We start from the raw sequence: 19,506 nt of genomic DNA on the forward strand, positions 1-19,506 counted from the left end.
GCGCTGAAGTTCCTCTTTTTCTCCTGCACTCTTCTGCTAATAGGAACCAGTTGAGAGTGAAGGAAACACACCTGTAGACGATAGAAGGTTCTTTTTTGTATAGAGAACTGGCCCCAGCTGCACTTTGACCCTTGGACTGATTGTGCCTCCTCTCCAATATTGCTGCCTTTGCAGGAGGATGGAGCAAGAACGGGGAATCGGGAGGCCCTTAGCACTGTGCAAAGTGTAAGAAATTCAAGAACAAGTTGGTCATCTCAGGTGATTCAAACTTAGCAGGGTCAGGTCCTGTTTTGCTTTGTTTTGAAAAGGGCTCTTCTGGTTGAATCAGTGCTAAAGGATTAGCCAACTGTGACGTGGGTAGCTGGAAGTGAGAGTTTTCATGAGTAAAGGAAAACCCTTCCACGTGTCTCTATTATTGGCTTTTTAGATTAGTCCCTGGCTGTGCCAGAGTTCTGTGGGGGAATGAGAGAGAGCTGGTTTTAATGATTTTGAATCCTTAAATAAGAAAAGCTAAATCCTCTGTGGGCAAAACTGGGAATTTGATGTTTGTGTTTGGAGAATGATTTAGAGACTCATTTGTTCTATAAAGAACTGGAATGTTAATTAGTCAAAATGGAAGATTGTTTCTTTTTTTTTCCTGTTAATCTTTGCTAACAGTTCTCTGGTGCAAACTCCTTCCTGCCTTAGTTCCTCCATTTTTGTAAAATATAAACTTATATTTTATTGGATAAAAAGTGAGTGTGGGAGGCCGGCGCCACGGCTCACTAGGCTAATCCTTCGCCTTGCGGCACTGGCACACTGGGTTCTAGTCCCGGTTGGGGCGCCGGATTCTGTCCCGGTTGCCCCTCTTCCAGGCCAGCTCTCTGCTGTGGCCAGGGAGTGCAGTGGAGGATGGCCCAAGTGCTTGGGCCCTGCACCCCATGGGAGACCAGGAGAAGCACCTGGCTCCTGGCTTTGGATCAGCGCAGTGTGCCGGCCAGGGCAGCCATTGGAGGGTGAACCAACGGCAAAGGAAGACCTTTCTCTCTCTGTCTCTCTCTCACTGTCCACTCTGCCTGTCAAAAAAAAAAAAAAAAAAAGTGTGGGGAGCTCTGACATAATCAGTGTACATTCATTTAGCAGACATTTTATTTGTTTTCCTATAGTGTACGAGGCCCAGAGCTGAGGAATTCAGAAATTTTGAAAAATATATAAATACCTAAACAAACTTGTGTTTTTGACTTTTGGGAAAAGTGAGAAAACTTACAGCATCCTTCACTGGGAATTTTAAATATAATGTCGGAATATGCTGAAGGAAACCCAAAGAAAGAATAGCTAACTAAGCTGGGATGAAGGGTAGCTAAGACAGGTGGGAGGCCTTGGGGAATGTTGGGTGACAAAAGCCAATTCTGGGGGGCTGATGCTATGGCATAGTATGGTAAGCTTCGCCTGCAGTGCCGGCATCCCATATGGGTGCCAGTTCCTGTCCCAGCTGCCCTTCTTCCAATCCAGCTCCCTGTTAATGACCTGGGGAAGCAATGGGAAGATGGCCCAGGTGCCTGGGGCCCCTGCACCCACATGGGAGAACTCAGAGGGAGCTCCTGACTCCTGGCTTCAGATCAGCCCAGTTCTGGTCATTGCAGCCATTTGCAGGGTGAACAAGCAGATGGAAGACCTTTCTCTCTTTTTCTCTCTCTGTAACTCTGCCTCTCAAATGAATAAAATCTTAAGAGCCAATTCTGATTTATTTGAAAAGCAGAGGGAGTGATAGAGATCTTTCATCTGTCTGCTGGTTCACGTCAGGCTGAGCCCAGAACTCAATCCAGATCTTCTAGATGGGTGAAAGGAACCATCTACTTGAACCATCACTCCTACCTTCCAGGGTGCATATTTGTAGGAAGCTGGAATCAGGAGCAAAGCAGGCATCCCAGTTGTACACCCCAGAAACCAGCTGTTAACGAGAGAGCTCCAGAGGTCTCTGCGCATACAGATAATAGCATGAGAAGAACATTTGAGGGACTGTATCTGACTGGAGTGAAAGGATGCTATGAGAATGTTCAGACCAATGCAGTTGAGGATGTAGGTGGGACTGTATGTTAACTTGATACTAGATGTTCACGGAGTAAATGAAATTTCATAAGAATTTAAATGTATCTGGTGTATGTCCCAGTGTCCTTTCCTAAATCCTCTTTGACTTAGCAGTTACAACACCAAGTTTTATAAGACAGAAATAAAATGAACATATAGAAAATGGTGGATGTTCAGCTTAGCGGTTAAGTTACCTGCAGCTCACTACCAGGGGCCTGGGTTCAAGTCCCAGCTCTAGCTCCTTACTCAGTAGTTGGGTTCCTGTCACATGTGTGTGAGACCTGGTTTGAGTTCCAGGCTCCCAGCTGTGGTCTAACCCAGTCTTGGCTTCCCTGGGCATTTGAGGAGTGAGCCGTCAGATGGGAATGTGCTTGAGTGCTCTCCCTCCCCCCTTCCTCTCTTTCACTGTCTCCCTGTGTCTTTTCACCTCTCAAGAAAATAAAGAACAACAACATAACACCAGTTCATTTACAGTGCCTGATAATACACATTTTTTGTATTTTGATAAATGCCTCCTCTATTGTTTCTCTTATAATCATTAGATTATAGCAAGTCAGAATCATTAAAATATGCTGAGAATTTAGGTTTTGCCAGAATTCCTAAAAGATTAAAAGAACTCTTTGTAGTTTAACACTAATTTGAAAGAATCTGAAAGGCTTTGCTGAAACAGCAAAAAGAAAACACCTTCAGGGTTTGATTGATAGTATTTTAATACTTGTTTTTTATTTTTTAAGCCAAAAAAATGTATTACCATATAGTGAAAAACAAAACTCTAAGAGACAGTTTAAAATTAATTTTTTTATTTATTTGACAGAGCTAGACACAGAGACAGAAAGGTCTTCCCTCCATTGGTTCACTCCCCTAAATGGCCACCACAGCTGGCGCTGCGCCGATCCGAAGTCAGGAGCCAGGTGCTTCCTCCTGGTCTCCCATGGGGTGCAGGGCCCAAGCACTTGGGCCATCCTCCACTGCACTCCCGGGCCACGGCAGAGAGCTGGACTGGAAGAGGAGCAGCCAGGACTAGAACCCGGCGCCCATATGGGATGCCGGCGCCGCAGGCGGAGGACTAACCAAGTGAGCCACAGTGCCGGCCCCGTAAAATTAATTTTAACCACAATTATCTAACTGAAATGTTCCATAAGATATAAATCAAGATCTTATGTAATTTGAAAATTTTCATATCTTCTACTTTGACAGTTTTAAGAACCTATGTTATAGCTCTGACCTTCAAGAAATTTTAGATAAAATAGCTTGAGGTCATCAGGTAATTTGTGTAGTAATAACCATTCAGAAAAGAGATTTTTCAGGGCTAAGTATATTTGTTTGCATATCTTATCCCAATTTAATTAGATGAAAACATTATAGTAAAAAGCACACAAGATGCAAAATATGAGTTAATACTGGGGTGGGTGTTGTGGTACAGCAGTTTAAGCCACTGTTTGGAACGCCTGCATCCCATATCTGAGTGCCTGGTTCAAGTCCTTTCTCTGCTTCCAATCCGACTTCCTGCTAATGTGCCCTGGGAAGCAGCAGATAATGGTTCAGATATTTGGGTCCCTGCCACTGACCTGAGAAACCCAGATGGAGCTCCTGGCTCCTAGCTTTGGCCTGGCTCAGCACTGATTGTTGTGGGCATTTGGGAAATGAACCAGCAGATGAAAGATGACTCTCATGTCTGTCTCTGCCACTCTACCTTTCGAGTAAATAAGTTTTTCTAAAAAGAGATAAAAATATCTACATATAAATTTTCTGTGACAGCTACTAATAATTTCATGTTTCTCTGAAATATCATCTTAGTTTTATTCTGAATTATCCTCATTCCTGCACTTACAGCAGAATTTAAATGTCAATTTAAGGACTTTGAGTATCATGTTTAGCAGAATTATTATTCAGTGTAGGAATAAACAGGAAAATATAAGTCGTGTCTAACTCATTACTAGGGTATTTTCTTTTTCTTCTAGGATTTATTGAGAGGCAGAATTAGAGGGAGAGAGAGGTCTTCCATCTGGTGGTTCACTCCCCAAATGCCCTCAACGGCCAAGGTTGGGCCTTGGAAAAGCCAGGAACCAGGAGCTTCTTCTGGATCTCCCATGTGGATGCAGGGACCCAAGCACTTGGGCCATCTACTACTGCTTTCCCAGGCCATAGCAGAGAGCTGGATTGGAAGTGGAGCAGCCAGAACTTGAACCGGTGCTTATATGGGATGCCAGCACTGCAGGCAGCAGTTTTACCCACTATACCACAGCACCGGCCCCATGCTTTTTCTTAGATTTATTTATATGAAAGGTGGAGTGACAGAGAGGGGTCATGTATCTGCTGGTTCACTCCCCAGATAACCACAATGGTCAGATCTGGGTCAGGTGCCAAGAACTCCCAAATGGGTGACAGGAGCCTAAGTGCTTGAGCCATCGTCTGCTGCCATGGCGCACATGAGTAGGGAGTTGGAACGTGAAGCAGAGCTGTTGGCCCCCTGACGGGGGTGCAGGCTTCTCGAGTAGCGTCTGCCATGCCAATGCCTGGCCCAGCCCTCCAGTGTGTTTCATTAACTTTTGGTTTTCCTTTTGTGGTTTTTGCCATGTAGAAACTTTTTCTTTTTGTAGTGAAGATTTCTTAATTCGTATTCCCATTTTCAATAAATGGCATAAACAGTTCATTGTTCAGTTAAGGCACTTCTGTGCAGTCTTTTATGTCTCCTGATTCTTCATCCTTCACAGCCTTAACAGGTCTCAGATCCATCCACTTCCCATTCTCACTGCTACTGTCCTAGTTAAGCTCCTTAATTTAGGTCTCCTATTAGTTTTGCTTTCTTCCAATATTTTCTTTACAACGTAGCTACAAGTAATATTTTAGAAATGCAGATCTGATGGTGTTGCTTTTTTATATGACCACTAATTTTCCAACTCTAAAAAATTAACGTACAATAAAAATGTAGAAGAGGCAGGAGTTTACATTTATTAAGATACTGCTTGGAATGCTCTCATGTCATATCAGAGTGCCTGTGTTTAAATCCCAGCTCCTCTTACAACTTCACCTTCCTGCTAATGGGTACCCTTGGAGGGAGCAGGGAATAATTCCAAGTAGCTGAACCCCTGCCACCAATGTGGGAGACCCAGAGGCCATGGCTACCGTGGGGTATTTGGGGAGTGAGCCAGTATCTGTTTCTGCCTCTTTCTTTTCTTTTTTTTTTTTTTTAAGATTTTATTTATTTATTTGACAGGTAGAGTTACAGGAAGTGAGAGGGAGAGACAGAAAGGTTTTCTTTCCGTTGGTTCACTCCCCAAATGGCCACCACGGCCAGAGCTGCACTGATCTGAAGCCAGGAGCCAGATGCTTCTTCCTGGTCTCCCACGTGGGTGCAGGGGCCCAAGGACTTGGGCCATCTTCTGCTTTCCTGGGCCATAGCAGAGAGCTGGACAGGAGGAGGAGCAGCTGGGACTAGAATTGGCGCCCATATGGGTTGCTGGCGCTGCAGGTGGAGGATTAACCTACGGCGCCATGGCGCCAGCCCCTCTGCCTCTTTATTTTTCTGTCTGCTTTTCAACTAAAAGTAAATAAACATTTATTTTAAAAACAAATAGTGTAAAAACAAATGGGAGATTAGGACATAACAGTCAACAGTATAGATTACTCTTTATTGTGGGTAAAGTTAATATCTGGAAGGGGCCGGTGCTGTGGTGCAGCAGGTTAACACCCTGGCCTGAAGCGCCGGCACCTCATATGGGCGCCAGTTCAAACCACTGCTGTTCCACTTCTGATCCGGCTCTCTGCTGTGGCCTGAGAAAGCAGTAGAAGATGGCCCAAGTCCTTGGGCCCCTGTACCTGCGTGGGAGACCTGGAAGAAGCTCCTGGTTTCGGATTGGCACAGTTCTGGCCATTGTGGCCAATTGGGAAGTGAACCAGTGGATAGAAGACCTCTTTCTCTGCCTCTCCTCTGTGTAACTCTGACTTTCAAATAAACAAATCTTTAAAAAATTATCTGGAAAAGAATTTAGACTTCAAGGAAAGCATTTTTGTTTATTTAAACAAGTTTTTGTTTAGCCTTTTTGTTTACTTTCAATATCTATTTGAAAGGCAGAGAGAGAGATCATTGATCTTCAATCCATTGATTCACTCTCCAAATGACTGTAACAGCCAGGTCTGGGCCAGGCTGAAGCAAGGAACCAGGAACTCCATTCTGGTCTCCCACATGGGTAGCAGGGGCCCAAGTTCTTGGGCTGTCATCTCCTCCCTTCCCAGGAAGATTAGCAGGGAGCTGGATTGGAAGCAGAGTAGCCTGGACTTGAACCAGCAATGCTAGCAGTCCCTGTTTTGTCGAGATGAAAAGGTAGCAGGTGAGTATTATATGCAAAGAATGTAAGCAGAAACAGTAGAGAAGTTGAGAGTGTTAAATATTTAGCATAGCTACAGTGGAGACTAGGAGGTGCTGCTTGCTCTAGAGTCTTATGAGTGTGCTGGGAAATAGGGAGATCCTATGTCATTTATACATCTTTTTAAAAAAGATTTATTTGAAAGGCAGAGTGACAGGGAGACAGATCATCTATCTGCTGGCTCACTCTCCAAATGGCTGCAATAGCTGGCTGGGACTGGGCCAGGCTAGAGTAGAGATCCAGAAACAACATCTGGTTCTCCCGCATGGATGGCAGGAACCCAAGGCCATCTTTGTCTTCCTAGGCACATTAGCAGAGATCTAGATCAGAAGTGTAGCCAGGACTTGAACCGGCACTGTGATCTAGGAAGCTGATATTTCAAGTGGTGGCATAACCTGCTGCACCACAATGCCATTCCCATTTTGGCTTAAACATTTATGCAGAAGAAACAGTATACAGATAGTTTTATGTGAAAGTGCTATTAAACCTTGAAAGGTCAGATAATACCTATCTTAGGCACTTTGTTCTAAGCAACACAGGAAAAAAAAAAGGAAAACTTAATAGTTTGTTTAGTGAAACTAGTGTAAACTTTCAAACCAAAACCAGACAAGGACACTAGAAGAAAACCAAGTTGTAGGCCAAGTTTATATAAATACATAAATGTAAGGGGCCGGTACTGTGGTGCAGCGGGTTAAAGCCCTGGCATCCCATATGGGTGCCAGATCTGGTCCTGGCTGCTCCTCTTCTGATCCAGCTCTCTGCTGATGCACCTGGGAAAGCAGAAGGTGGCCCCTGCAGCTATGTTGGAGACCTGGAAGAAGCTCCTGGCTCCTGCCTTCGGATGGGTGCAGCTCCGGCCATTGCAGCCATCTGGGGAGTGAACCAGCCCATGGAATACCTCTCTCTCTAACTCTGTCTTTCAAATAAAATAAATCTTTAAAAAAATTACATAAATGTAAAAGTCATAAAACAGTATAAGATTGAATCTATACATTTATATATTTATGTGAACAAGTAGTGTTTATCCAAGACTGCTGGAATGGTTTAACATTTTAAAAGGACTTATTTGCTATATCAACAAATGAGAAGAAAATATATCTGATCCACCCAGCACTGCATACAAAATATTTGTTAAATATCTATTCATCTTCAAAGCTCTTAGCTAACTAGACAAGAAAAGGACAATTTAAAATTCGGAAAAGGGATTATCAGGGAATAGGCCTGGTGTCACTGCCTTTGTCAAGTATGTTATTGGAAGTCTCATTGTCCAGTAAGACAAAAAAAATTTAAAGTATCAAATAAAATTATTACAAATGATATGTGGGAGGAAAATCCAAATGCATCTATAGGTAAATTGTTAGGGTCAATAAGAGTGTTTAACAAGTTTGCTAGATAAAAGATCAATATCCAAAATTAGATAATTTTCATATATTAGAGTAATAATTATGCCTTTTTAAAGATTGATTTGAGAGGCTGAGAGAGAGAAAGATATCAAGAGATATTTGATCTGCTGGTTCACTCACAAAATGGCTGCAACAGCCAGAGCTGGACAGATCCAAAGCCAGGAGCACACCACAGGCGGTGGCTTTACCAGCTAAGCCACAGAGCTGGCTCCCAGTTATGCCTATTCTTTTTTTTTTTTTTTTTTTTTTTTTTTGACAAAGTGGACAGTGAGAGAGAGAGAGAAAGGTCTTCCTTTGCCGTTGGTTCACCCTCCAATGGCCGCTGCGGCCGGTGCGCTGTGGCCGGCGCACCGCACTGATCTGGAGCCAGGAGCCAGGAGCTTCTCCTGGTCTCCCATGGGGTGCAGGGCCCAAGCACTTGGGCCATCGTCCACTGCACTGCCTGGCCACAGCAGAGAGCTGGCCTGGAAGAGGGGCAACTGGGACAGAATCCAGCGCCCTGACCAGGACTAGAACCCAGTGTGCTGGCGCCGCAAGGCAGAGAATTAGCCTGTTGAGCTGCGGCGCCGGCCTATGCCTATTCTTAAAAGCTAACACTGGGGGCTAGTGTTGTGGTGCCTGGATTGAGCTGCCACTTGCAATGTTGGCATCCCTATTGGAGTGCTTGTTTGAGTCCTGGCTACTGTTTCCAATCCAGTCCCTGCTAATGCACCTAGGAAAGCAAGGGGAGATGGCCCAAGTGCTTGGGCCCCTGCTACCCACCTGACAGACCTGGTTGGAGTTCCAGGCTCCTGGCTTTGGCCTGGCACAGACCTGCAGTTGTGGCCATTTAGGGAGTGAATCATCAGATTGAAGATGTCTTTCTGTCTCCCTGTCACTGTGCCTTTAATAAATCTTGGGGGGAAAAAAAAAGCTATCACTTATGATAGTGTTAGAAATTGAGAAGCATGTATGAATCAACCTAGTTTGGGATGCATACAAACTTATGGAAAGAATTTATAAAAGCGAAGAGACTCTGTATGTCAGCTCCCACCCTTCACCCAATCCCTGCCTCCTGGTATTCATGCCCCTGTACTGTCTCCTCCTTTGGTGTGTAAATGATACCCGAGGCTTGATTCTAAGAATTGAAGCTTGGTTGGAGCCTGCGCTGTGGCGCAGCGAGTTAACGCGCTGGCCTGAAGCACAGGCATCCCATATGGGTGCCAATTCGAGACCCAGCTGCCCCACTTCTGAACGAGCTTTCTGCTTTGGCCTGGGGAGGCAGTAAAAAGTGGCTCAAGTCCTTGGGCCCCTGCATCGACGTGGGAGACCCGGAAGAAGCTCCTGGCTTTGGATCCGCATAGCTCCAGCCATTGCGGCCAATTGGGGAGTGAACCATCAGATGGAAGACCTCTTTCTAACTCTGACTTTCAAATAAATCTTTAAAAAAAGGTGACTCCATGATTGGCTTTTGAGAAGGAACCTGCCACATGAGCTCCCCTACAGAGGACTGTATGGCAAAGAGCTGACAGCAACATTTAGCCAACAAGACATTGAGGCACTCAGTGCAGCCTCCTTCAAGGCACTGAATTTGCCAGACATCACGTGAGCTTAGAACCCGATCCTGGCCAGCGCCGCAGCTCAATAGGCTAATCCTCCACCTTGTGGCGTCAGCACACCGGGTTCTAGTCCTGGTCGGGGCACTGGATTCTGTCCCGGTTGCCCCTCTTCTAGTCCAGTTCTCTGCTGTGGCCCAGCCCGGGAAGGCAGTGGAGGATGGCCCAAATGCTTGGGCCCTGCACCCGCCTGGGAGGCCAGGAGAAGCACCTGGCTCCCAGCTTCGGATCAGCGTGGTACACTGGCTGCAGCGCGCCAGCCGCAGCGTCCATTGGAGGGTGAACCAACGGTAAAAGAAAACCTTTCTCTCTCTCTCTCACTGTCCACTCTGCCTGTCAAAAATAAAAAAAAACCCGATCCTTCCCCAGTTGAGCCTCAGATGAGAACCCAGCCTTGGCTAACATCCTCCAGTGGAATCACAACCAGACTTGTGACCCACAGAAACGTAATAGCTGTGTTTTATACTGCTAAATTGTGGTACTATCGTATAGTAATAACTCCTAAATAACTAATACAACATGTTCAATAGAAAAGTTCAGTATCAAAAAGATAGATGCCTCCCCCAATGCAATTCATAAATTCAGTTACAACAAAAATTTCACTCGGGGTGGGGGTGGGGTGGGGTGGGGGCACGCGGCGGCACTGTTTCATACCAGGTAAAGCCACCATCTGTAGCATCAGCATCCCATATAGTGCTGGTTTGAGCCCTGGCTGTTCTGTTTCCAATCTGGCTCCCTGCTAATATGCCTGGAAAAGCAGAAAATGGCCCAAGTGCTTGGGCCCCTGTACCCATGTGGGAGACCTGGAAGAAGTTCCTGGTTTCAGCCCAGCCATTGTGGCCATTTGGGGAGTGAACTGGTTGGATGATAGACTTCTCTCTCTCTGTCAAATAAATGTTAAAAAAAATCACTAGGCCGGCCGGCGCCGTGGCTCAATAGGCTAATCCTCCACCTTGCGGCGCCGGCACACCGGGTTCTAGTCCCGGTCGGGGCGCCGGATTCTGTCCCGGTTGCCCCTCTTCCAGGCCAGCTCTCTGCTATGGCCAGGGAGTGCAGTGGAGGATGGCCCAGGTGCTTGGGCCCTGCACCCCATGGGAGACCAGGAGAAGCACCTGGATCCTGGCTCCTGCCATCGGATCAGCGCGGTGCGCCGGCTGCAGCGGCGGCCATTGGAGGGTGAACCAACGGCAAGGGAAGACCTTTCTCTGTCTCTCTCACTGTCCACTCTGCCTGTCAAAAAAAAAAAAAAAAAAATCACTAGGGTTTTACACAGAATAGAGGGGCCAAGCATCCCTCTGCAAAATATCAAAACCTTTTATAAAGCTATAATATAAGGTGTGGTTTAAGAAACTGCCGAGCTTTTTCAGAGTGGCTATATCGTTATACACTTCTGCTAGCAGTGCATAAAGATTCCGATTCTGTGCATACTAGTGAATACTGTGTGCTAGATATATTGTATCGTATTGTGTTTCTAATTTCCTTTTCCCTAATGCCTAAAGATTTTGAGAACATAGCTATCAGATGTCATTTGGATATCTTTGTTGAAATGTCTATTCAAGTCTTTTGCTTATTTTTTAAAGTATTTATTTGAAAGTCAGAATTGGAGAAAGAGGGAGATGGAGAGAAAGATTTTCCATCTGCTAGTTCACTCCCCAGATGGCCAAAATGGCCAGGCTTGGGACAAGCCAAAGCCAGGAGCTTCTTCAAAGTCTTCCACGTGGGTAGCAGGTACCCAGGCCCTTGGGCCATCTTCTGCTTTCCCCAGGCCTTTAGCGGGCAGCTGGATTGGAAGTGGAACAGCTGGGACTTGAACCGGTGCCTGTATGGGATGCAGCAGCTTTACTTGCTGTGCTACAATGCCAGCCCCTCTTTTGCTCATTTTTAGCTGAGTTGTCTTAATGTTGCATTAAAGGAGTTTGATCTATATTCTAGATACACATATTATCTCAGATTGTGATTTGCAAATATTTCAACTTGTGGCTTGGTTTTTTGTTTCCTTGATAGTATCTCTTTTAAAAAAGATTTATTTATTTTAAAGGCACAGAATGGGAGATCTTCCCAGTCTCCCACGTGGGTGGCAGGGACCCAAGTACTTGGGCCACCATCTGCTGTCTATCAGGAAGCTGCATTGGAAGTGGAGTAGCTAGAACTTGAACTGGCGCTTGTATGTGGGATGCAGGCGTGGCAAGCAGTGGCTTAACCTGGTGCAACATAACAACCATCCCTAAACTGTTAATCCTTACTGGCATCATAACTTCTAGGCCAAAGGCCTGCCTGCCCCTGTTTTATAGTTTTCATAATGTAAATCTTAGATATTTTTTAAATTAATTGCTAAGTATTTCATTTTTTGATGCTATTATGAATGGAATTATTTTCCTAATACACTGTTTACTACTAGTATATAGAAAAACAACAGATTTTTGTGTAGTGATTTTTTCTCTGTGACATTGCTGGACTCATCTATTCTAGTAATATTATTGTGGATTCCTTAGGATTTCCTACACAATGATGTTGTGTGTGGATGCAGTTGGTTTTGCTTCTTTTCCAGTCTGAATGCCTTTAAGCTCCTAGGGCCTTTGTTGTTGCTTGTGTGTTTCTTAGTGCTCCATCTATATAGTGTTGAACAGCAGTGAGAGTGCTTTGTTCCCAGTCTTAGGGGGAATATGCTCAATCTCTCAGCATTACGATAGTAGCTGCACAGTTTTTGTAACTGCTCTTTATTAAACTCAGAATATTTTCTTCTGTTAGTTTAGAGTTTTTTTTTGTTACTTTTTTTAAATTTTTTTAATTTGACAGGTAGAGTTATAGACAGTGAGAGAGAGAGACAGAGACAGAGAGAAAGGTCTTCCTTCCATTGACTCACTCCCCAAATGGCCCCCACGCCGGCACTGCGCCAGTTCGAAGCCAGGAGCCAGGTGCTTCCTCCTGGTCTCCCATGCGGGTACAGGGCCCAAGCACCTGGGCCATCCTCCACTGCCTTCCCGGGCCACAGCAGAGAGCTGGACTGGAAGAGGAGCAGCCAGGACTAGAACCTGGTGCCCATATGGGATGCCGGCACTGCAGGCGGAGGATTAACCAAGTGACACGGCACCAGCCCCTTGTTACTGGCTTTTTTTTTTTTTTTTTTTTTTTTTTTTTTTTTTTTTTTTTTAAGATTTATTTGTTTGAAAGTCAGAGTTACAGTGAGAGAGGGAGGCGTAGAGAAATCGATTGATCTTCCATCTGTTGATTTACTGCCCAGATGGCCATATCTGCCAGGACTAAGCCAGACCGAAGGAGCTTTGTCTGGGTCTCCCATGTGGGTACAGGGGCCCAAACACTTGGGTCATCTGCTACCAGGCCATTAGCAGGGAACTGGATTGGAAGTAGGGGAACTAGGACATGAACTGGTCTCCATATGGGATGCTGGCACCATAGGTGTTGGTTTTACCTGCTGTACCACAATGCCAGCCCCAGTTGAATGGGTACTAATTTTGTCAAATTCCTGTTCTAAGTCTGTTGAGATTACCATGTGGTTTCTGGTTTTTATTAATGTGACATATTACCTTTTTTTTTTTTTTTTTTTTACAGCCAGAGTTAGTAAGAGCGAGAGACAGAGAAAGGTCTTCCTTCCGTTGGTTCACTCCCCAAATGGCCACTGTGCTGCGCCGATCCAAAGCCAGGAGCCAGGTGCTTCCTCCTGGTCTCCCATGTGGGTGCAGGGCCCAAGCACTTGGGCCATCCTCCACTGTCTTCCCGGGCCACAACAGAGAGCTGGACTGGAAGAGGAGCAACCGGGACAGAATCTGGCGCCCCAATCGGGACTAGAACCTGGGGTGCTGGCACCGCAGGCGGAGGATTAGCCTAATGAGCCGTGGCGCCGGCCAACATATTACCTTACATGATTTTTTTGGACACATAACCAGCCTTGCTTTCCTGGAATAAATCCTGCTTGGTCATAGTGTATAAACAATTATTTGTAGTTTTCTGAAGTCAGTTTGCTAATATTTTGTCAAGGTTTTCTACTTGTATTATTCATGAGGGACATTGATATACAGCAGCCTTTTTATTTTTAAAGATTTTATTTATTTATTTATTTATTTATTTGAGAGGTAGAGCTACAGACAGATGGAGAGACGGAAAGAAAGGTCTTCTATCTGCTGGTTCATGCCCCAAATGGCTGCAACAGCTAGAGCTGGGCCAATCTGAAACCAGGAGCCAGGAGCTTCTTCTGGGTGTCCCATGTGGGTATAGGGGCCCAAGCTTGGGGGCCATCTTCCATTGCTTTCCTAGGTGGTAGGCAGAGAGCTGGATTGGAAGAGGAGCAGCTGGGACATGAACCAGAGTCATATGGGATGCTGGTGCTGCAGTCAGAGGCTTAGCCCACTACACCATAGCACTGGCCCCATACAGAAGCCTTTGACAATGTTGCCTAGATCAACTGTTTCACTGAGAGTTGCAAAGTGGTGCTGGTCTATCATTCTTATGTCTTTATTATTTTGAATCCTGTAAATAGGGGCTTTTCTTCATCAGCTATTTGGTTATTCTGAGACATAGTCCATAGAGAAAAGGTAGACCATATATTCAGTTTATTTCCCTTTATTTGCAAGTTTTCAGGATTCTAAGTTGATTCCATAATATCCTCTAAAATTGATCAATTAGGATTTTTTGGTTCTGTTTTTAAAGATTTATTTATTTGTTTGAAAGGCAGATTTATTTATTTGAAAGATTCAGAAAGGCAGAGGCAGAGAGAGAAGTCTTCCATCAGCCAGTTTACTCCCCCAAGTGGCTGCAACGTCTGGAGCTGGGCTGATCAGAAGCCAGGAGCTGCTTCTGGGTCTCCCACGTAGGTGCAGGGGCCTAAGGACTTGAGCCATCTTCTGCTTTCCCAGGCCACAGAAGAGAGCTGGATCAGAAGTAGAGCAGCCAGGACTCTTTATCTGGTGCCCATATGGGATGCTGGCACTGCAGGCAGTGGCTTCACCTGCTACACCACAGTGCTGGCCCCTTAATTAGGGTTTTTAAAAAAATCATTGTTTTTATGATGTAATAGGGGAACTTTGAGGGTTGAAAGAGATAATGCATGCATTTAAAGCATATGCAATAACATGATCTTTAGGGAATTAGGAGTACTGAGTGTCATCTATGTCATCTGTCTGTAAGGGTGAAAAATTCATTTATAGAGAAAATATTATGGCCTTAAAATTAAGCACAGAGACATTATGATAAGAACTGATGATCAAGAGGGGAAAATGGTTTCTAATAGATTTTATGTATTTACATTATTTGTAATTGTTAGACTTTTTGAAAAATTTTTTAAATTTTAATTGGCATAAAAATTGGGGCAGATGTTCAGCACACACTTCAGATGCTACTTGGGCTGCTCACATCCTGCGTGAGAGTGCCTGGGCTGGAGTCCCAGCGCTGCTCCCAATTCTAGCTTCCTGCTAATGTGCATAGTGGGAGGCAGCAGGTGATGGCTCAAGAAGTTGGGTCCCTGCTACCCATGTGGAAAAATCAGATTGAGTTCCTGACTCTTGGCTTTGGCTGGGCACAGACCTAGCTATTGCAGGCATTTACGGAGTGAACCATTGAATGGGAGATTTTGATCACTCTCAAATACATTTTTTTTTTTTTTTTGACAGGCAGAGTGGATAGTGAGAGAGGGAGACAGAGAGAAAGGTCTTCCTTTTGCCATTGGTTCACCCTCCAATGGCCGCCACGGCTGGCGCGCTGCGGCGGGCGCACCGCGCTGATCCAAAGCCAGGAGCCAGGTACTTATCCTGGTCTCCCGTGGGGTGCAGGGCCCAAGCACCTGGGCCATCCTCCACTGCCTCCCCGGGCCATAGCAGAGAGCTGGCCTGGAAGAGGGGCAACCAGGACAGAATCCGGCACCCCGACTGGGACTAGAACCCGGTGTGCCGGCGCCGCAAGGCGGAGGATTAGCCTATTGAGCCACGGCGCCGGCCTCAAATACATTTTAAAATTGTATATATTTGTGGGATATTGTGATATTGCAGCACATATACATTGTGTGATAGCCAATCAGGGGAAACATGCCCATTTTCTCAAACACATTCAAAATATTTTCTTCTTACTATCATTTATTTACTTATTTATTTTGGAGGTGCAGAGAAAGACAGTTCATTCTCCAGATGCTCAACAATACTGGGACTGGGTCAGGCCAAATCTGGGATCGAGGAACTCAATCCAAGTCTTCCACGTGGGTGGCAGGGACCTAACTACTTGATCCATTAACTGCTGCCTCCCAGGGTCAAATTAGCAGGAAGCTGGAATCAAGAGCTACAGCAGGAAATCAAATCCAGGCGCTCTGATATGGGGCACTGTCGCTCCCCCATTCGTGGAGGAACGACACTAGACCCTGCGCTGTTCTTTTTTTCTGCTCGGCCCTTCCCGGGTTTGCTCACTTGTGGAAGAACGATGCCGTCCCGGGTTAGCTGCCGGCCCCCCAACTCCGCGGAGGAGCGGCACACCACCGGCTCTGTCGGGGGCTGCTCAGATGTTCCTCAGATGTTCCTGGTGCATGTTGTCTCTCTCCTCCTTTATAGTCCTCTTCCACCAATCCGTGCTCTGCTGCCCATACGCCGAGCACGCTGCCCTCCTCCAATCAGGAGCAGGATCAGCTCCTGCAGCTTATCAGTCAAACTGATGAGGCAGCTGCGTAGAGGTTGTTTGCTCCCTCTCAGCACCATATTGTGGGAGAGCAGATGCATAGAATTAGTCCTAGTTCCAGTAATTTAGTCTCAGTTGCTCCCCACAGGGCACATATCTCTTAACTGGTGCCTTTACTACTATGCCAACCACCTACCCTTGTTGTTGTTCTTAAAAGTTTTGAATTTATTTTTACTTTATTTGAAATGTAAAGAAAGATCCTCCATCTTCTGGTCCACTCCCCAAATGCCAGGAGCCCAGAACTCCATCTGGATTTCCCATGTTGGTGGCAGCGACCCAAGTACTTGGAGCATCCTCTGCTGCTTCCCAGGGTTGACAACAGCAGAAAGCTAGAACCAGGAGCCAGAGCCAGGAATTGAGCTGAGGTTCTCTAATGTGAGGTGCCCACACCTTAACTGGTATCCTCACTGCTAGGCTAAACGCACACCCCAAAAACACATTTTAAAAAGTTGTTGATGATGAACTTGCATTAACATGTAAAGAAGGACATTTTCCTTTACCTAAATTTAATGTGTTAACTTTGGTCCTCTAGGTGTATGTTCCTTGCCTAGGTTTATAGTAAGGTATAAGATGGATTTGTTGGGGCCAGCATCCCATATGGATACTGGTTCAAGTCCTGGATGCTCCACTTCCAATCCAGCTCCCTACTAATGCACCTGGGAAAGCAGTGGAAGATAACTTAAGTCCTTGGGGCCCTGCAAGTGGGAGAACCAGAAGCTTCTGGCTTCAGATTGGCCCAGCTGCGGCCATTTGGGGAGTGAACCAGCGGATGGAAGACCTTTCTCTCCATCTCTCCCTTCGTCTGTCTGTAGCTCTGCCTTTCAATTAAATAAATAAATAAATATCTTAAAGAAATGGATTTGTTCACCTCAACAAATGTATCTTGTGTTAGTGAAAAAATACATCTTATATTTATAAAGTGATTTGATTTGACTGTCCTAGTAATCCCTGAGAGATAAACAACACTGATACTTTGATTTTGTAAGAGGAACAGATGTTTTTATTAAAAATTGAGATTTTCCGGGCCAGCGCTGCAGCTCACTAGGCTAATCCTCCGCCTCGCGGCGCCGGCACACCAGGTTCTAGTCCCGGTCGGGGCGCCGGATTCTGTCCCGGTTGCCCCTCTTCCAGGCCAGCTCTCTGCTGTGGCCCGGGAAGGCAGTGAAGGATTGCCCAAGTGCTTGGGCCCTGCACCCCATGGGAGACCAGGAGAAGCACCTGGCTCCTGGCTTTGGATCATCGCGGTGTGCCAGCTGCAGCACGCCAGCCGTGGCGGCCATTGGAGGGTGAACCAACGGCAAAAGGAAGACCTTTCTCTCTGTCTCTCTCTCTCACTGTCCACTCTGCCTGTCAAAAAAAAAAAAAAAAAAAAAAGATTTTCCAGTTTAACACAGCAAGTGGTAGAGCTGGGTTTACATTTCAAACTTCAACAAATCCAATACTGTGTTCCCAGCATTTGATTAAGGAGGCTTGACCTATTTTACCCAGGAGGTGGCAGTGTTTCCTTCAATATTTAATGGGCATTCACACTTCCCCATTGAAAATACTTAAAACATCCTTGAATGCAAATTATATTTAGGGCTTCAAGATAAAAGGATTAGTAAGGTTAGTGCCTCTGTCCTAGGAGTAGTTCACAGTCTAGGAGCAAGAGGCAGAGATGGATAGCTGTCAAGAAAAGTTTAAAACCTACAAAAATGTCCAACAAAAATATCCGGGTTCTAGTCCCAGTTGGGGCGCTGGATTCTGTCCCGGTCGCTCCTCTTCCTGTCCAGCTCTCTGCTGTGGCCCGGGAAGGCAGTGGAGGATGGTCCAAATCCTTGGGCCCTGCACCCTCATGGGAGACCAGGAGAAGCACCTGGCTCCTGGCTTTGGATCGGCGTAGCGCGCCGGCCGTAGCAGCCGTTTGGGGGGTGAACCAACAGAAAAAGGAAGACTTTTCTCTCTCTCACTGTCTACTCTGCCTGTCAAAAAAACTAAAATATTTCATTTATTTATTTGAGAGATAGAGTTACAGACAGAGAGGGGTAGAGACAGGTCTTCCATTGCTGATTCATTCCCTGGATGGCTGCAATGGCTGGAGCTGTGCCAATCCAGAGCCAGGAGCTTCTTCTGGGTCTCCCATGCAGGTGCAGGGGCCCAAGTACTTGGGCCATCTTCCATTGCTTTTCCACACCATAAGCAGAGAGCTGGATTGGAAAAGGAGCGGCTGGAACATGAACTGGTGCCTGTATCAGATGCTGGTACCACAGGTGGAGGCTTAGCCTACTACGCCACAGCACTAGCTGCACTGAAATTATTTTTTAAAGATTTATTTATTTAAAAGTTACACGGAGAAGGAAACAAAGGCAAAGAGAAAAGAGATCTTCCATCCGCTGGCTCACTCCCCAATTGGCCACAACGGCTGGAGCCAGGAGCTTCTTTTGGGTCTCCCACATGAATGCAGGGGCCCAAGTACTTGGGCCATCCTCTGATGTTTTCCCAGACACATTACCAGGGAGCTGGATTGCAAGTAGAGTAGCTGGGACTCAAACCAGCTACTCTACGGAATGCTGGTGCTGCAGGCCGTGGCTTTAACCAACTGATCCATAGCAGTGCCACCCTCCCCCCCAATCTTGAACACGTCATTAGGAGTCCTTCCCAACAACTGTAGTTTTCTACAGAACCTGTTGTTTTTTTGCCTTATAATTTTATTCCTAAAACTATTACCCAATATGCAAATAAAGAAGTCAGAATTTGAGTAGCCCTGTTACTTGAGAGAAAAGGTTTGTTTATGGGAAATAGTTGAGATTTCACCTCTTGAATTCTAGGAGTTTTCCTTTATTATTTCTGATCCCAACATATATATTAATTGGAATTTTTAATTTTGCAGGCAAATAGAAAGGATAGAATTGAGAGTAAGAAAATCTAGATTATATTATCAGTTGTGACACTATATGACTTCCATGACCTTATATAAGTGAGAATACCTCACCAAGATGTTTTTCATCTGAAATTAAAATAGTTCTTAAAAAATGAACTATTTGGCCGGTGCCGTGGCTCACTAGGCTAATCCTCTGTCTGCGGCACCGAGAACCCCGGGTTCTAGTCCCGGTTGGGACGCAAGTTCTGTCCCGGTTGCTCCTCTTCCAGTCCAGCTCTTTGCTGTGGCCTGCGAAGCAGTGGAGGATGGCCCAGGTCCTTGGGCCCTGCACCTGCATGGGAGACCAGGAGGAGCACCTGGCTCCTGGCTTCGGATCAGCGCAGCAGGCCAGCCACAATGCACTGGCTGTAGCGGCCACTTGTGGGGTGAACCACGGAAAAAGGAAGACCTTTGTCTCTCTCACTGTCTCACTCTGCCTGTCACAAAAAAACAAACAAACAAACAAAAAAAACAAACAAAAAAAAACACCAACTATCCAGTTA

The 19,506-nt window shown here is 45.7% G+C and overlaps 1 protein-coding gene across 1 annotated transcript in view; it reads left to right on the top strand.

Annotated features, from left to right (window-relative positions):
- The window catches only part of RBMS2 (RNA binding motif single stranded interacting protein 2), an 80,391-nt gene that overhangs the window by 867 nt on the left and 60,018 nt on the right, over positions 1–19,506 (top strand). The gene's annotated exons all lie outside the window — the stretch shown is intronic.

This window comes from Oryctolagus cuniculus, chromosome 11, assembly GCF_051225735.1.
Source record: "Oryctolagus cuniculus isolate XC-2025 breed Fujian yellow rabbit chromosome 11, ASM5122573v1, whole genome shotgun sequence".
Lineage (NCBI taxonomy): Eukaryota > Metazoa > Chordata > Mammalia > Lagomorpha > Leporidae > Oryctolagus > Oryctolagus cuniculus.